Source organism: Brachionichthys hirsutus, chromosome 15 (assembly GCF_040956055.1).
Source record: "Brachionichthys hirsutus isolate HB-005 chromosome 15, CSIRO-AGI_Bhir_v1, whole genome shotgun sequence".
Lineage (NCBI taxonomy): Eukaryota > Metazoa > Chordata > Actinopteri > Lophiiformes > Brachionichthyidae > Brachionichthys > Brachionichthys hirsutus.
Genome location: NC_090911.1, coordinates 7,088,417 through 7,106,654, shown reverse-complemented (window position 1 = coordinate 7,106,654; position 18,238 = coordinate 7,088,417).

Sequence of the window (18,238 nt, the reverse complement as noted above, 5' to 3'; positions counted from 1 at the left end):
TAAAATTGAATGTTATATTCAATAAATGTTACCCATAGCTCGCTATAGAAACAAGGATCTATGCGCTCTCCATTTTCTGCAGACAACCTGGGCAACAAACAAATGTAGGAACTGCAGGTTCTTTGGCCCCAGTTAATCTGAGCGGCCCATCAGTCCCTGCAGCACCGCAGCAAAGACTCTTGCCCTCGGTGAGAAACACTGAGCTTCCTGTGTTTGTGTGAAGTTTCCTACCCATGAAGCACTTCAGCACCTCATTGTGAGGCTTCATGCGCATGACTCTGCTTTTACTTTACGATGATTCAAGACAAACATGGCAACATGCATCATAGATTGTCCCTCACTGCTCTTAGACGTATGGACACAATCCTGCAGTTTCTTAGTGCCTAAAAGCACAGAATGGAAGTGCAGCATTTCTGCCCTCTGCATTCATCAGAGTTCTTTGAAAGTACGAGGTGAAAAGAGGGAATGTGGAAGCAAGAGGACAAAGATCAGAGGCGACAACGGGGAAATAAAATTCAGCATCCAAGTATTTATTGTTTTATTATAAGGCGTCACTTGGAACGACTCCCTGTCATCATTAGTGTTCTTGGTCATCCTCTGCCTGGGAAAGTTTTTTTTTTTTTTTTTTATCCCATTACATGTTGAGCCATTGCAGGAGAAAGCAATTAAAATGCCAGCCAAGCTATTTCAGGGGTGCTAATGTCACTGCTTGCCTTAGTTGGGCTTGCTGGGACACACTCCTTACATTCATCACACACACACACACACACACACAGTGTCTACTTTAGCAGGCCCACAGCAGTGATCTTTTCAACTTTGGGATAGTGAATCAGGCTGTGATTGTTTAATTTTTGACTTTGAATCCCTCAACGCCGAAACCAAATCTATCAACATTAGTAGCTGTGGCTGGATTAGGTGTGTGTAGATGGAGGATTTAGATAAGAGAGAGTGCGTGAAGCCGATACTGAGTCGTCGGTGGCTCAACTTGATGGGCTTGGTGTCTTATCAGAGGAATAAAAAGAGCTCCCTGAAGTTCACCTTAGTTTTATCACAGGCTTTCAGATGGCAGTTCCAGTAAAGTTTGGACATACTTGACCATTGTGTCCGAACTTTAGACTGATGCGGTGCATAATGCATTTGAGAGGTCAAAAGTCACAGATAATGAGTTCAAAAATGATTGTTTTTATTCTATCCGGGGTGTGTGCTCAATTCTATTAAACAAGGAATGTATCTGTGTGTCAAAAGTCTGCCTGCTTGTGCCTGATGAAGATATTTATGCTCATCCTGATTGAGTGTTTGTGCTCTGTGGTCAAGAGGGCAGAGCTGGTTGTGGTCCGCAATTAAAGGAGGAGGAGGAGGAGGAGGGGATAGGAGGCACGAAGAGTCGGTGGGGTCTGCGGTCATGGCCTGGGATTGATGACTCTGTTGTAGGACATGGAGCAATAGCCCACCCGTGTGCCACAGCCCCCCCCCCAACATCAAACATGCCATATTATGTTGATCTATGGAGATGGCCCGCCAGCACTTTCAACTGAGTCAGGCCAGGTCCATCAAAGGATTTATCTCTTCACAAGATTAAAGGGGGACCAAGGCGTCTCACAAACAAAGGCTAACTTGGAGGGTCAGACCAGGTTCCTGAAACAAGAGATTTATAGACAACCTTCAGATCGCTGTGAGACCCTGAACACATCTCAGGCACTGTGACATCTGACTTAAATCTGACAAGCTAAATTCAGTTAGCATTTAGCAAGCCATAGTCGCATCATGATAATCCGCCACGATTGATAAATTATCCATAAAAGGCCTTTAATTGTAGACGTCTCCTCATGCTTGCAGTGTAAATGCTCAGCAGCGGACTCTCTTAAAACGCTGCAAACACATTAGCACATACTTTCTTCCAGAATGTGAGGCAGGCAGGGTTAAAGTTATTCAAAACCTCCTTTATACTTCTGACATGTTCCTGGCATCTCTCAGGATTCCACAGTAATGACGATACAACTTTTTGAAAACATGCATGAGGTCGGTTATATTTATATTTCCTTTTAAATGGTAAAATCCGATCTATAGTTAGCCCTCTCTAACAATACATGAACTCTCTTTGTACAAAAATCGTGCCACATCCAGTGACTTGTACCTGTTGCTTTTGACCTTAGTACTCCATGCTATTATTCACTTTGTGTGGTTTTACATCTGATAAAGCAGGCCAGGTTATTTGCTGCGCTTAATATAAAATGCATTTGAGTTTTTGAAAAGCTAAATACCAAAGCCAAACATAGAGCATTTAATCTTGTGTTGATTAAAAAGCAAGTATTACTTAATAACTATGTGTCTTTTTTTTTTTATTGTATTGGTCTTCCTCATCTTTCTTCTGGTTTTCTGCATTTTATGCACATTAGCCAAATGCAGACATGAAAAACAAGAACTGGCCAAGAATGTCCTACTTTTGTTTTTCTTCTAGATGAGTTTGCTCCTTTTAAGAGTATTTTAGCCAGTGTTTCTCATAACATACTTTGCTGTTTTCGTTATGTCTCACAATGAAAACACTCATTTATATTCATTTGGAATTGAGTGGGTGAGAGACATAAAGTGGACTGTTGGCAAGATATGATCTGGAGCCATAGCTGGAAGGACATGGGCTCTCACACACAAGCATGAAGGTTTTTAAATGAGGTACGAGCTGAACTTGTGAAGGAAAGTTCAAAATCAGGGTAGACTGTTTGCAGGAATGTACCGCTACATACCTTGCAATTCATTTCAAAGGGCAATATTTGTCTCACTTTATAAAAATTACGGTTGTCAGGATTGGGTGTTGCTAAAGGAGGACTCACATAAAGGGGGGACTTATTTGAATTCTTCTGTTCATCGTGAGAGGTCAGAGGAAAAGTAGAAGAAACACTGCAACTTGTGCTGACATTTTTACAATGCATCGTTAATAAAACTGCAAGGCTGGTTTGATTGGCAGCTCTCTCACCATTGTCTCATTCATTAGATAACGGAGAGCATGACAAAAGCTGAGCGGAACCATTTGCCACCTGCTAACAGCAGGAATATAGGAGCAATCACAAAGCAGGATTCATGTCTGCGGCTTCTGAACTATGAATGCCCATATGCAATGAACAAATATTATGCCTTTTATTCCTCTGAGCGTGTAAAGGTGTGTGTGTGTGTCTGTCTGTTTACCTATCTGTGTTGCACATTTCAGTATTAGCACAGTGTTGCTACGGGCTGCACCGCCACGCCTCACCCACAGTGGGAGGAGAGTACAGGGCAGGGTCAACACTGTGAGCCAGAGGAGACGCTGTGCCTGGCACCACCACGCACGCACGCACGCACACACACACACACACACACACACACACACACACACACACATACAACAGGCAACCTTGGGAATCATAGCCAAAGCAGAACAGAATGTACATTAAGGAGGTCGCGCCTCCTCCCCTCCTCTCCTCCTTTCTCCGCCTGCACCCTCCACCTGAACTGCACAGCGAGGTTAAAATAAGTTCCCTAAAATCTCTGAACTGAGGTGCAAAGTGAAGAGTACCTTCAGCTCTTCCCATTTTAAGTTACTTCCTGTTTGTGTCACAGTGAAATCAGCTACAATACCCCCCCCCCCCGACTTGTAGCTGAAACAGTCCGTTTTACTGTCATGCTTGTTCCTTAACATCAAGAGCGTTTAAAGGTTGAAGAGCAGTGTGCCATAATCGAGCCCTCGCCCTGCTGCTCCCTTCCTCCTCCAGTCACTGTCAAGCAGTTTAATCACCAAAGGTCACATGGCCTAACTCTGCGTTGTAAACACCCATTGCACGGTTTTATTTTTGTGTTAAATGTCCTGCGTTAGCCATGCACCCAATGAGTAGCAGATGAGGGGAGTTGTGTGTGTGTAGGTTTATAGGTGTGCGTGTGTCAGGGTCAGGTGGGCTGTCATGTAGGATTTACAGGATATATTGCAGGATCTGCGATTTAGGAATTAGCATGGGAGGAATAGCGTTCCGCTTTACAGCCAAAATGTGAAATACTATATCCTTAAAGGTACCTGACCCATGTAAGAATCAAAACAAGGAAAATACACACGGACATAAAACGCTGAGAAGTTTATTAATGTAATTGATTCCGCTTTTTTGCTGCATTACATGGCACTTCTGGTTTATTGGTCTTTTTCTGCACTTTTGGCCACTGTTTTTATCGTTATTAACATAGTTGAAATGAACAAAGTCTTTCTGGGATTTAGGAATGCAGTGGCATTGCAAGGCACCACAGAGCAGGACAGGAGCAAGATCACTGGTTTTATAAGTGTGAATTATGAATATGTTGTACGATTTTCGGAGCTCGCAAATTTACATGCAGGATTAATCAATCAGACGTAGAGTGTCCGGAGGCTGGGCTCGTTCCCAGATACGTATTGCAGTTTTGGCACATCTGTCTGGGTCTCATCCAAATGCAGATGGTACCTTTGTGAGTCTGGCTTATATGCAGAAAGGGAGGACATCAGTATGTGGCAAGCTGTGATGAGAATATGTTCCTTCTTTAGGTTAAAATGGATCAGTGCATATGCAGGTCAGGATCATATGCATGTCGAAAGTCCAACTTTCAAGGAAATGGACCCGACTTTACTTTCCCTACTGTAAGCACAATCTTTCCATAACTCTAATTTTACTTTTAAGCATGATTTATCTACCATAATGACAACCTTTCCTTTATCCATTTTTTTTCACATCTTGTCATTAATGATTGAGTAATAAGCATCATCATCATCATCATCATCACAGTGTAATGTTCTTGTAATTGGGATTTAAGCAAAAACCCTACATTAGCCAGTCTTCTGTGGAGCATGACATGAACACTCAGCAGGTAAAATGTCCACGTCAAATATGCTTCAGGGATTCAGTTCAGTTTCTTGGTTTCAATTTCGAAGATGGATCCACTTTATTGATCTCACAATGGAGAACATTCACAGTTATTTTAATTTCAAAAAGGTAGATTAGATCCTCGAGACTTTTGGCTTGTGTGAAACCTGATGGTGATCTGGGATTTTTTTTTGTCCAGAAATGTTCTAAATTGTGAGATCTTTATTCAATTGATTACAGTAATGTATTACTAGATATGAAGACCAAAATGACAAAACTAAGACTCAAGGCATGTCTTGTTGGTCTCGTTGTTAAGATGCTTAACTCATCCTAGCGCTGATTGTGTCTATGGATGCTTGAAACATCTTTCTTCATGTTTTCTGGTTGCATTTACAGCATCAACTATTAAATAAAGACAATAATGCCTAAATGACCATTCCAAAGATGGAGTGAAATGTTTCTGAGCACAAACACAGCACACTCTGTACTTTACTGCAAGCTCCCCACCTCACCTCTTCCTGTTTTGGGTCCCGATTGCTGTTGAAGAGAAAAGGTTGAGCGAGAGAAGAGAAAACACAAGCAGCAGCTTTCAGGCATTCTACAATGCATTAGGTCATGAGAATTGGAACTTGTGCTGTTTAAATGATGAAACGGGGACCACCAAAGGGACCTCGACTGAGCTCCACGCAATTGGTCGCTAAGAGGTCACAACTATCTAAAAAAACATGATAAATATGCTCGGCTCCACCAAAATGATTACCTTTTTTCCTTTTTTTTCTCTACAGTCAATGAAATTATTCTTTTTCGGTTCAAACATGAGCTTTGCCTTCGTGTGGGAATTCAAATGTGACAGACATGTTGAGTGCGATGAGGGCCAGAGAACAGCGAGGTCGCAGCCAGACATCGGAGCTATTTTTGTTCGTAGAAATTCAGAAGTGGTCCTGTTACCCTGGAGGCAGCTCATGTTTTCCATATAGCTCAGTGACTTGGCAGGCCTCTGCAGGGGCAGTTTCACATTGAGCCCCCTCCCGCTCCTCCCTGCCTCAAGCTCCTCTCTGTCCCCTGTATCTCCCCCACCATTCTCCCTTCCTCCCTTCATCCTCCCGCCATCCTCCTCTCACCCCCCCCCCCAGCAGGAAAACGCTCGTGGCCTGCAATGGAGACAGCCTGACTGCGCAGGCGGCCCGGCAGATGTACTGGAGATAAGTTTGTGTGCGTAAGCTGGGCCGCGACCCTTGGCGGCAGGACATTGACCAGATCCTGTCAGTGAGAGGGCAAGAGCCGGCCTAGCACCTCTTCTGCTCATTTGCTTCTATGTCGCCCCCCCCCCCCCTCCCCTTTCCCTTATCCTACTGTCTCCATGCTTGGCTTCCCCAGCAGCCCGACAAGGGCCGGAGGGGAGGACAGGCCCCCTGGAGCCAAGACTTTCCTCTGGGATCCAAAGCTCCACCCCTGGTGTCCCCAACACCTCCTGTATGCACAGAAGAGGTGCCATAAACATGCAGTCAAAACTCCACCAAACACACAATAGGTCCCCAAGATAACTTCCCTTGTCCCACGGAGAGATAATGTCTAGTGGTGTGTGGCCTGCTTTGTGACGGAGACGCCGAACCACTTATGAAAACACCTTCCTTCATGCAAAATCAGCACTTTTAGCTCTCTTTTGTCCGTGAAATGGTTTCAGAGGAAACACACAGGCTGGAAATGTGAACGATTTGTCATGTGAATGTGAAGCTGGGGAACTATAATTTGTTGAGCTTTTATTTCTAGTCAAGATTTTCTATCTGGATTTTACTCTCACCTTAAATCATAAATGAATGAAGTCAGGGAAGCTGAGAGAAAATGCAACAGCAACATTAGATAATGAAATACACCAACAAGGAATAAATCTTCTAAGACTGATTGTTTCTATATCGACTATCCAGCGCTTTGCCTTATGCATCCCAGAATGCCAAGCAGTACCAATGACTTCCTGACTCCTTCTAAGTGCTTTGCCCGAAAGGACCGTGGGCAGAGATGAAAGACCTGGCACGACTTGAAATGCCAGGGGAAGTATTGATAATTTGACGACTTTGAAGTACAGATACTACAGCTTTTACTGTTTTTATCTCCTACTGAGACTATATTTAAACCTGCTCTGGCTAGTATCATTTAGGTCTGTCCTGAAAACCACAGGCCAGATCTCTATAAACACAAATAATGTATTGTGCACTTTAAAGGGCCCTATCAGTGGGTTTGCATCTTTTCATCCCAATATAAATCACTTCTATTTGACATTGTAATGATTCCTGCTCAGACATTTTTGATGAACTTTTTTTTTTAACAATTGCAGATTGACTGAATTTGTTCCATTGACTTTGTAAAAATTAATTGATTCACAAAAACGGTTAGCATGGATTCACTGACTGTATGAGTTGTTTTATAATAACAACTGATACTATGTAATGTGTCACAAAATTGTTACCTTAGAGTAGCAAACAGATACTTGAAAATCAATGTTGTTTTATATAGCTATCTGTTAAGTTGTTTTTTTTAGCTTATTGGTTTGAATTGCAGCCCACCAACATCCCTGTTTTCATTCACTAAAGCTGCTCTAATTAGCACCTGTTAGCAGCAGTAGCTGATAACACCTGCCCCACAATAAACCGGTGCGGTTTAAGATCTAAATATTTACCTAACTTCTTAGTCCTGAGACGAAGTGAATAATTAATATATGAATAAATCAATGGCAGATTTCCACATCCATCATGTTCCTGAATACATAAGGCTTCTGTTCCATACAGGTAACCTGAGTGTGACCTGGCCCCCAGCTTCTCCTGGAAAGTTTTACTGCGACTGGCATCCACTTGGAGTTGCATCACATCCCTTTACCCAATCTCGTCCGGCATTGCCAAGGTTTGTGTGAACTCTGGCAAGATTCAAATGTTCCTGAAATATTCACTAGCTGTGCCTGAAAGATTATCAGCTACCTGGGAAGAATGCACGCAAAATAGGCTTTAAATTCACTGGGTGGCCAGAAACCTGAATTAAATTGAATGTTGCTCTATATCTGCTGATTGTGTCAGGCACCTTTTTGCAAAATGAACTTGCAAAATGTTGGATTTTACAATTTGAGGGATCACCAAAACCATTAATGGCTCTTAATGCTGTAACCTGATTCTACCACCAATCGAGCCCGGCTTTTTATTAAGGTATTCAACTCTTCTGGTAAATAATGCAGACAAGAGAAGACAATCTGGCCACATTTAGAATTGCAGTCCATCTGTTCATGTCTGTTCCAATGACGACTGCATTTGTGAGTCAAATCTCAATGTGCTGGATGAACATAAATCCCCCCCCCCCCCCCCCCCCTCCATCACAGCGCTAGAATTCATTTCTCACTAGGCGAGTGACTCCTCCTCACAGAGCAATAAGAAGCTGAACTCAACTACATAGCAGGGCGGTTAAACCTAGTTTGTCATCAGATTCCAGTGGGAGGGAGGAATGAAGACGTTGTGCAAAGAGCAGCAAGGCCTGTTCACAGGCAGCGTCTGACTCCTACTGACACCTATTCCAGGAAATCTCATCAGCAATTCCCTTTGAAACCAGAGGCTTTGCATCTTTCATCATTCGTGTTCTTCATATTGGTCATTTTTAAATAGATGATAGATTGCTTGCCGACTTTAACGCATCATAAGCTATGATGCAAAAACAATGTTTCTGAATTGATTTATTTATTTTATTTTAAGTCACAAATTATTGTACAAAATAATCTGCTCTTTATAGCTCGGTTATGGCACACAATCAAATAATTGGAAACAGAGCCTTTTTGCTTATGCTCATGTGAGGACTGCGTGGAACTCAGTGATGGTGCGAGCCAGGTATAAAAGAAAGATGTGACATTCCAAGCATCCATACTCCCTGCTGTTTTTCTAGTTGCATTGCACAATTTTAAAGAGGCGGTGATCCGTGGTTAATATTTTCACAACATGATTCACTTGTCATCACAAGCATGCGGAAATACAGGAAAACTAATTTCATTCGTCTGGTTTATCAATGGGGTTTGCCAAGCAGAACAGTATGCATTGCTTAAATGACAGCTGGGAGATTTGCGTTCGTTTACCAAATACAACATAAGACGTGCCTTACATCATAAAAAAAATCAGTTTTGTTTTCCTGTTTTCCAGAGTACTCTTATCAGTCACTGGTTCCTGGAAATTATGTTTACGTACAGTTAGTCTGTAGTCACAAATATGGAAAAAGGAACATAACACAGACCAATTATTCATAATGAGTTAATATCTGCAGATCAGAAGCTGGACTCAGAATGTGGCTACTAGTGTCAACGTCCTACGCCCACCCTGTGACTCCTGGCTTGCACAGAAATGTAATGTGAAAAGAGCTCAAACCTCCAGCAAGCAGCCGTTATATGTTAAAATGTAATGTTTTTTTCCTAACGTCATTCTGGATCAGATCCATATTTAATTCGGTGTTGAGATAGAAGTCCCCACTCTGTACAACTGTGCCAAATTCCATAAACAACCGCGATATTAAGGAAAAATATTTGAAGCTCCATTGACTGCAATGTTAATGAAGAATTCAAAGTGATCCATAATTCAGGATCTCTTCTGGATCATCACCAAAATGTAATAATCTATTCATGGTAACATTTCCAAGTATTCATAATAAACTCTGCTGAACTAGACAATGTTATCCTTGTGAAAATGCTAGTATTAGCATTAGACACTGGCGGTCTGCATGAAGAAGAGAGACGATTAGCTATTAATCATCTTAAGTCTTTCCTTTTCATAATTTGCTGCCATTATGCATTACAGATATGTTCCTGTTTCATTTGGTTGGTTTCCGCTATTACAAAAACAAATGTTTATTTTTATGAATTTTTTTTAGACCATAAATCAAGCGCTTCACTTATAATTAGTATGTGAATTACCGTGTTCTTTGGGGCGGGGGGTGTCCGGTTCCACGCACGCAGCATTTGAGGGAATACGTTTTCTGTTCTTTAGGAGCTCGTCTTTCATCGCAAAGTTTATACAACAAGTTGCAAAGATTGAACGAATATCACAGCAATGTTGGGTTACTTCCAAGATTAGAAGATCAATGATGTAAAGTTGTTGTTTTTTCCCCCCAAACTCTTCTGAGACTAAGAAAGGAACATTAGTTTGACTGATGTGTCGTGTTTGTCGTGGTTATGGCTGAGCTATACCGGGTTTCACTGAAATAAATCTTTATTTATTTGAGCTAAAATGTGACTTAATAGCTGATAACCTCGAACCATGCAAAACAATAAGATCCCTGCTTGATTAAAATCATTATAGCAGAGCAGAGGAAGAGAAGAAAAACAGCCATTCTCAAATATCTGCAGAGCTAAGTAAAGTGTACATGTGTGACTCACAAAAGCCACAAAGAAAAGCAAAGAAAATACAAGACAAAACCATCACAATATTAATAATATTGTGTATAATAATCCACAAAACAAGGTGAGTATGCCAGCCATCAACCTTTCACAAAGCCATCAATCAGAAAAGTGGACTGACACCAACATCCGATGGCTGAAGCTGGAGTAGGTAAAATATTGTTCTCTCCTGTTTACTTCACAAACTGGCAGCCCTTTAATCTCTAATCCTTCTCTTAGCCCTCAGACAACACAGGCCAGCGGGCCCATTGTATGGAATTCCACGTTACTCTCTCAAGGTGTGTGATTAACCCCTACTGTATATAAGCGCAAACAGCACATCAAAAGCCACCGCAGAGGGTGTCTGCAGGTGACAGGTCGGCTGGGGGTGAGGGGTCAGTCACAGGCTGGCAGGGATGGAGGAAACAGAGAACACTGCTTGGCTGACAGGGATTTTGTAGATTTTACAAAAACATTTTGTTGTTTTTTCAGAAAGAGCATAAAATGTGTGTTTGTCCTCCCAGGATTTTTAATCATATACTTGTAAGAACTGTTAAACTTCCACCAGAAAATTAAAAACCTAAATCATATTTGATATACTTATGGTTTAGCACAACCTGGGCTGGATAGGGGAGTTCAGCGCTCTGCAGAAAAGACAACATCTGCACTCAGATGAATCAAACGCCAGTGACAGAAACGGCTCAAAATGTGATCACAGAACAAATGCCCTGCAGATGTGGAATGGAAGAAGTTACAAGCTACACAACTTTGTTATGTGAAAATAGAATATTTAGTCGTTTGACTAAACTGCTATCTTATTTATATCCTGCTTTCTTTGTTGTTGTTGCAGCACCTCTGTGTTCACAGGGTTTCAGAGTTTTTGCTGAGTACGGCATTAAAGGAAGGACTCAGATAGTTCAGGCCTCTGCCAACAAAGTTCTCATTAAAATTCAAGCAATCAGGAAATGGTTTCCAGACCAGACCACAACAAATGTCTTTAATAAATATTCAGATAAGACACAGCACAGCTATAATGCTGCTAAACATTTATTCGCATAAAGTACAGTTACTTGCACAGGAAACAAATATCCATGCATATGAACAAGCCATTAAACTTTGAATTCTAAATGGATATACATAAAAATTATTGGTACTATTATTCTTGAAATAGTACAGATGAAATATTAAAAAGCAAAATAATTGTGGGAGGGTCTGCTTTGCCAGAAAATGATCCGCACTAAAGCTACAAGTAGACTAAATATGATGGATTATTTTCCATGACACAAAGTCGGTCCTTGGATCTCAGAATCAGAATCAGAAGTGGTTTATTGCCATTGTCAGTGAGGGTTCACAGACTAGGAATGTTTCTCGGTGAAGTCGTGCTACATCTAACAGTAATGACAAAATACAAAAAAACATACAAGTACAGACACATCAGCAGCAGCAGGAGTGGATACACAGATGTGTACTAGCAGACCTGCCTCTTGCTTTCAGCCCGTAAAACTTCAAAACCCTTCAAGAACTTACCGGTATTAAGATATCTTTTACACACAATCAGACCTACAGAGAGCCATATGTAGGTCATGTATCACGTGTCATAATAACTAGAACCTCAGAATGAACGCAGAATAAGATACCTGCGCACACAGACGCAGGAGTCTCTCAGTTCAGGGGGAGGATGGCTCCATTCAGCAGGTGTTGGCACCCAACACTCTGGCTGTGAAGTGATGCTACACACAAACTCACTTACACCTCTCCCCACCAACAGGCCACAGGACCACACAAACGCTATTTACACCTTGCATCGCTTTGAATAAACAGTGCTGCTATGAATGGAGGTCAAGCTGTTTGTGTCCTAGCCTGCATTGCTTGCCCGGGTTTGGGAGAACAAAGGTATTTCTGGTGCATCTCTCTCTCCCCATTCCCGTCCTCCTCCTCCTCCTGCTGCTGCTGCTGCTGCTCCTCTCATTGAGTGATTCAGAACAGGGCTCAAACACGCCGCCCCTGCGACTCTATCTGACTGGGATATTATCGGAGTGGCTGTCAGACAAGGGTCCAGAACGGCTTGAGAGGAATGCAGTCAGTGGGCCAGCAACAGACCCTCTACTGCAACTGCTGACTCTCAGTTCTCCCCCTCCTTACCCCCCCCCCCCCCCCCCCCCCCCCCTAACCACCTTGGGCCAATCAGTCAACAGGACCCCAGGGGCCATTTTCAAAAACAATTACTCTCTCTAAGTAGTCAAGAGGTGCCAAGGCTAATTATAAACAAACTATTAAAGTTCTAGCAAAGGATTGTGGTCGATTGTGCCAGAGAAGGAATTGTGTGTGTGTGTGTGTGTGTGTGGGCATGTGTGTGTGCGTGCGTTAGGGTCACAAGAAGGTTCCGCTTGACAGAGCATTCAATTGGCCATTTAACAGACCTCACCCGAAGTGAACGCTCCATGAAGACAGCCACAAAACGAATGGCAAAAACCCGCAAATAAGAATAAAATTAAAAACCCGACCTGGGCTCCTGAAACCTTTTTGTTAGTGTTCAGTAAACTAGACCCAAATCATTGAAGTGTACTCTAGACAAGTCACTAAGAACTCCATTTGAACACTTTTGCGTAATGAATAGACATCATGCGTTGCTTGAATGCTGAAACCATTATTTTGCTTCTACATGTCTGCGTAGGTTCTCAGTAATCCAGGACCAGGTAAATCATGAAGAGCAAAAATGAAGCATCAACTGGACTGGAGGCTTCTTCAGTCCAGAACTGCTGAAGCCTCTTGGACGAGGGGTGAAACATCTTCAATAAAACGTGAACGAGCCCTGTTGATTCTTCGTTTTTGCTCATCGGAAGATGCTTCTGCAGTTTCATGATGAGATCAGGGCTGTTCAACTACTTGAAACGCACATCCACACATCATGAACTGTTCATGACTGGACATTACCAAATTCTAACTTGCATCCAATCTGTTGAGAAATGTTTACATCTTTCAAGCAATGAGGCAAACGAATGAATTTGATGTCATGACCTCCTGCAACTCTCATTTAAGGTAACTAACACAACTTACAAACTGTAGCTGAGCCCGGCGGGACTGTCATTCCCTCTGCAGGTTAAAAGATATTTTGACATCATAATGAGCTAGATAATTTAAGTTAAAGGATAAAAAAATATATAAAAAATTGCACCCAAGTGGATTATCAATATTGAATCAGATGTCTTTGTAATCTGCGAAATAGTTTTGGCGTCAGTTTAGTAAAAACTACATATTTTAGCCTCATGGCAGGAAAATCAGAGGATCATAAAAATACTTAGGATTAAGACTCTGGGGATCGTGTATTTATAAGCAAAAAGTGATGGCAATAAGAGAGCCCAGACAGAACAATGTGACTACTGGGACTAAGAACTGGTGTAAAAAGTTTATATGTCAGGGTTAGGTTAGAGTCATGGAAATCCTCAAAGGCTGAGTTAAAAGCAAAAACATTTCTTCTTCTTTTTTTTTAGGCGACGTCATTGACTTCAGACTTACACCCAGTGAATACCGTACAGTTTCACAGCCGAGTGTTGTCCGCTTTTAAATAATGTGTTTAGGCCTCAATCACGCGATAAGGGTACATGTTGTTGGTCTGTGTTGTGTGATGGAGACAAAGAGCAGAGTGACAGACGCTCTGCAGATCCGGAGCGGTCCATCCTCCTCCAGTTAAAACAACAGTCTTTTCCTTGGCGCTATCGCACTATGACACATGGTCTGATCCTAGAAGTTATATTTATTTTGGTATGGGCTAAATTTCCTTTCTTTTAGTAATGAATTAAGAAAACACAGGCCCTGGCGCTGGGATGTGGGGACGTGTGGGAGAGAGCTACGTTCACAGCCTCGCTGCAAATCAGAGAGGAACGGCGGCGAGCTCAAGCTATCCAAAGATAGGAGCAGTCTCCTCATCCTTTAACCCTCTCGCCCGTCTCATTTCTTGACCCAGCAACTCTCTGGTGAAGTCATGTTCTTAGTCCTCTTACTCAAAGAGGCGGCCAGACTTGGGAGGACTGGATGAAATGGGGAACTGAGCGTAGCGTACTATTTCAAGGGAGTCTTGAGAGCAATCTAAAACACTTAACACTACGTTGTTATGAATGCTTTGCATGTTCGGGTTGGTAACAGGTCAGCCAAAGAGGTTTGGGAACAGCTCCCTCCCCTGCACATGCTCTACAGAACACCTTCTGCAGAAGGGTTAAATAAATGTTAGTGATGTGATAACCAGCCTGTTTACTGAGGGGCCTCCAGCAGGACCGCTTGGCCTGCTTGGGTTTCCTCTTTGATGATGTCATACCGCCAGTCCACCAAATCAGGCATCCCTGTCTTTAGATCTGTACATTTCTTTAGAAGCTAAATAAATGAGATGGCGTGACTGAAGAGGACGCATACGGGGGTTTTCTCGTATGGCATTGCCTCAATCACAAAGTAAGGACTTGAAAATGCGAGTACTCTTCACTGTAGGTGTCACGTATTGCAGCTGTGGAAGGCGGCAGAAGAGTGACCAAACCAAAATACGTCGTAGATTATCACAAAGCCTGCTGTACATACGGATGCACCACCAATTTAAAATAAAGAAAACGTTTTCATTTTCAGGACACACAAGCAAAAATAAGCAAATAAATATTAAAACTCTGATAGTATTGTAGAGAGAAATAAATCAACCTCCGTGATTTGACTCAAAACACCACAGCTCATAACAATAGATGGTATTCGCTTGATACGGCCAGAGGAAGAAATCCACGCCCCACTGTCCTCTCTATTCTTAAATCCAGATTTTTTATAAGAAACAGTCCACATAAATTCCCCTTTTAAAAATGCCCCAGCTTGGGTTTTTTTTCCTTCTACACACATAGTCCTCACTTTCTCCTCCTTTTTCCTGTTTCCTCATGAAAAATGCAAGGGGTGAGGCCTGGAGGTGAGTTTCGGTTCAAAGTTGAAAAGGGCACCGCTGAAAAATACTGGCAGGTGTTCAACAAGTTTAGTGAATTTATGATAAGAGTCAAGTTGACTTCTTGATCGTTGGCTGGGGTTTTAGTGTAACTGGAAAACAGGCAGCGGGGAGATATGAAGTGTGCCTGCTGTCAAGGTCAGTTTGTAACTTTGTGTTCAGGCTCCTTTGCTCAGCCTTCACGGCAGTAGCAGTGACGTGAAGTGAAGCTCCGGCTAAACGCTGAATGTCTGTGCAGGAACTGCGGCCCGCCAGTTGAATTGTGCAGTGTAAGTGAAAGCTTGACCTCGTAACTGCTTCGTGTTAATGCTGCAGGAATTCACTGGAATTTTGTTTTCAGAAATGAGGACAGGAAAAGGGTAACAGTGGAGGCATAAATCAGGGCTTTTTCCCTCTCTCTCCTCAGAATAAGTGGCTGTATGTGTGTAATAATAAACATCTCAGGCAGAGATTGATTTTGGATGGGCCTGACTGAGGGCACGTAGTTACTAATCTGTGCCCACATTGAGCATCAACGCTTTTCACAGTTCCCACATTATTTGGAGGGCGAAGCAGGAAGAAATGACAGACATCATTTCCCTGCGATCAAACGCTGTTGTGGCGTACATTAACACAACAGATGCAATCTGTACTGCTTGCAAAATAATTGAATGTGCTGAAATTTGGGAACTATTTTGAGGTATTTCCTCTCTTTAGAGTAGCCGGGCAGATTGGCATAATTAAGGAGGGGAAAAACAGGAAGTGTTAAAGTCATGGCTATAATGAATTGGTTGGCTCAGCCAAAGGGTCTGCTTGGTCAGGGGAGAATAAGGAAGCAGCTCTGTTCTGCTCAGTCAGTGGGTTCACATATACGACTTATAACAGTCCTCCTGCCGCTACGTTTCCCAAAGAAAATCTATTTGATTTGAGTTTTACTTTAGTCCCTGCAGAAGATCAAACAAATCAGAGGCAGCATAAGAAAACTCAGAAACTTGACATTCAATCACTGCGTGCCGGAGCACATTTTCACCAGCAGGTTTCGGTTTGACTTCTCATCCTAATTTTTTTGACTGAGCATCTTTTGAATAATGACTAATAATTGACTAATTTTACTTTCTGTAAAACACGCTGGTTGTGCTTGTCTTTTTCGTTGGACGTTGGTTATTTCCAAGATCTGAGCGTCTACTTTAAAGAGTGCAATGTTGCAGAGATGGCTGAAACGATTTTATTTATTTTTTAATTTTGCTAATTCAGCCCTTATATGATGTTAAAGTCAAAATGAATAGTACGCAAGGGTTGGTCAGATACCATGTTCCTAAATAATTAAAAAAGAAAAAGAAAATCTTTGACTACTTCAACAGCTGGTAAATCTTAACAATCATAATGCCTCCTTGTTTTGAAGCCTGCATGTGTCAGGCTGTTATTTAGATGCGTCTATGGTTATCAGGAGTTAAATAAAAGGTCTCAGTAGAGAGGCGCCCAATCAGCAGGCAAGAGAGAAGTCTCGCTGGTCTCTTCTGTCTCGCTGCTGCATTTACACGATTTAGTCACTGTTCACAGGGTGACTGTGCTGCTATCTTGAGCACTAAATGTAAATTTATTACATTTCAAGCCTTCATTGAGCCAAATGGTGTTTACACAAGCATACCTTGTTCTGAAGTCCTAACGTCTCAGACGTTGCGTTGCATTCTGGGAAGGAGGGGCTGGTCAAATCCCACCAAACTCCGTGGAACTCACAGATGACTAAAGCAGTGACTCCATGCAGCTTCCCTCGCAGACTGGAGGATATAAACTAAACAACTGATATCAGTGGGAAGGCATTGTTCCCCCCGAATGCTTCTTTCATTTTAAAAAGACACACATCCAAAGTGGAATTCCGTTGTCTCTCACTTTTTATATTAAAACTAGAAAAGCACTCAGAGAGCGCAGACCACCACCAAACAGCTCATTCCCCTCCTAATTGGGTTTACACCATCCACAATGTGATCTGGATCATCATCAAAATGTCCTAAATTGTTTTTCGTATCTTTATACACCAACCATGAAAAGTAAAAGTGAATCAGAGTTGATGTGTATTTTTAACTGACTTTTGAATCCGTAAATGGAGTTTTAAATGTTAAAATGTAATATTATTTTCTAACGTCATTCTGGATCAGATCCATGGTGAGTTAGAGGTCCCCGTCCTACACGACTGTGTCAAATTCCATGAACATCGGTCAATAATCAACCGAGATATTGATGCTCCATTGACTGCAATGTTAATGAAACATTCAAAGTGATCCAGAATGCAGGATCTCTTCTAGATCATCACCAAAATGTAATCATCTGTTCCTGGTAACATTCCCAACATTTCGTGAAAAGTTCATTAATATCCGTCTGTAGCTTTTTGAGTTGCTAACAGACAGACAGACAGACGGACAGACAGACAAACGAATGCAGGTGATTAAATATTTACAGGAATCTTTTTAGCTAATTACAACAATGGCATGAATTTATTTTTACAAGATGTTTCTCAACCATTTTCAAGCCGAAGCCACCTTTTTGTCTGTTCATCCTTTAACAATCACATACCTGTCAACCAGTACGTTTTTGCCGTACAAAGTACGTTTTTTTATGCATTTTAAGACGTGTACGGCGTAGAAGAAAATCTGTACGGAAAAACGCAAATTTGAAAATTATGGGTACTGTAGCGTCCGTCAGACGCTGAAATAAGGACGAGATGTTCTCGCAACAAGCGTTTTATTACGGTAAATGGCAGACTCCTGATCATACATCACCAGCAGAGAATTTTCTTTCCCCATCGGGACAATGATTAGCATTCTGCTTGTTGACAGACGTTTAATTGATTAAAACAAGCCTGCTGTGATTTCACTGTGTTTTGTTTTTAAGGGCCAGGCTTCTGACAGAAATACTCTGAGATGTATTGCATTTGGCGAGGAGTTTGGGTTCTCACACACGAGAGCACTGAACTTAATTCAAAATGCCTTGGACACAAGGCTGGCTGTGTGGCTAGTAGGACAGGAGAGATAGCTGTAACCTTGCACTGAACTC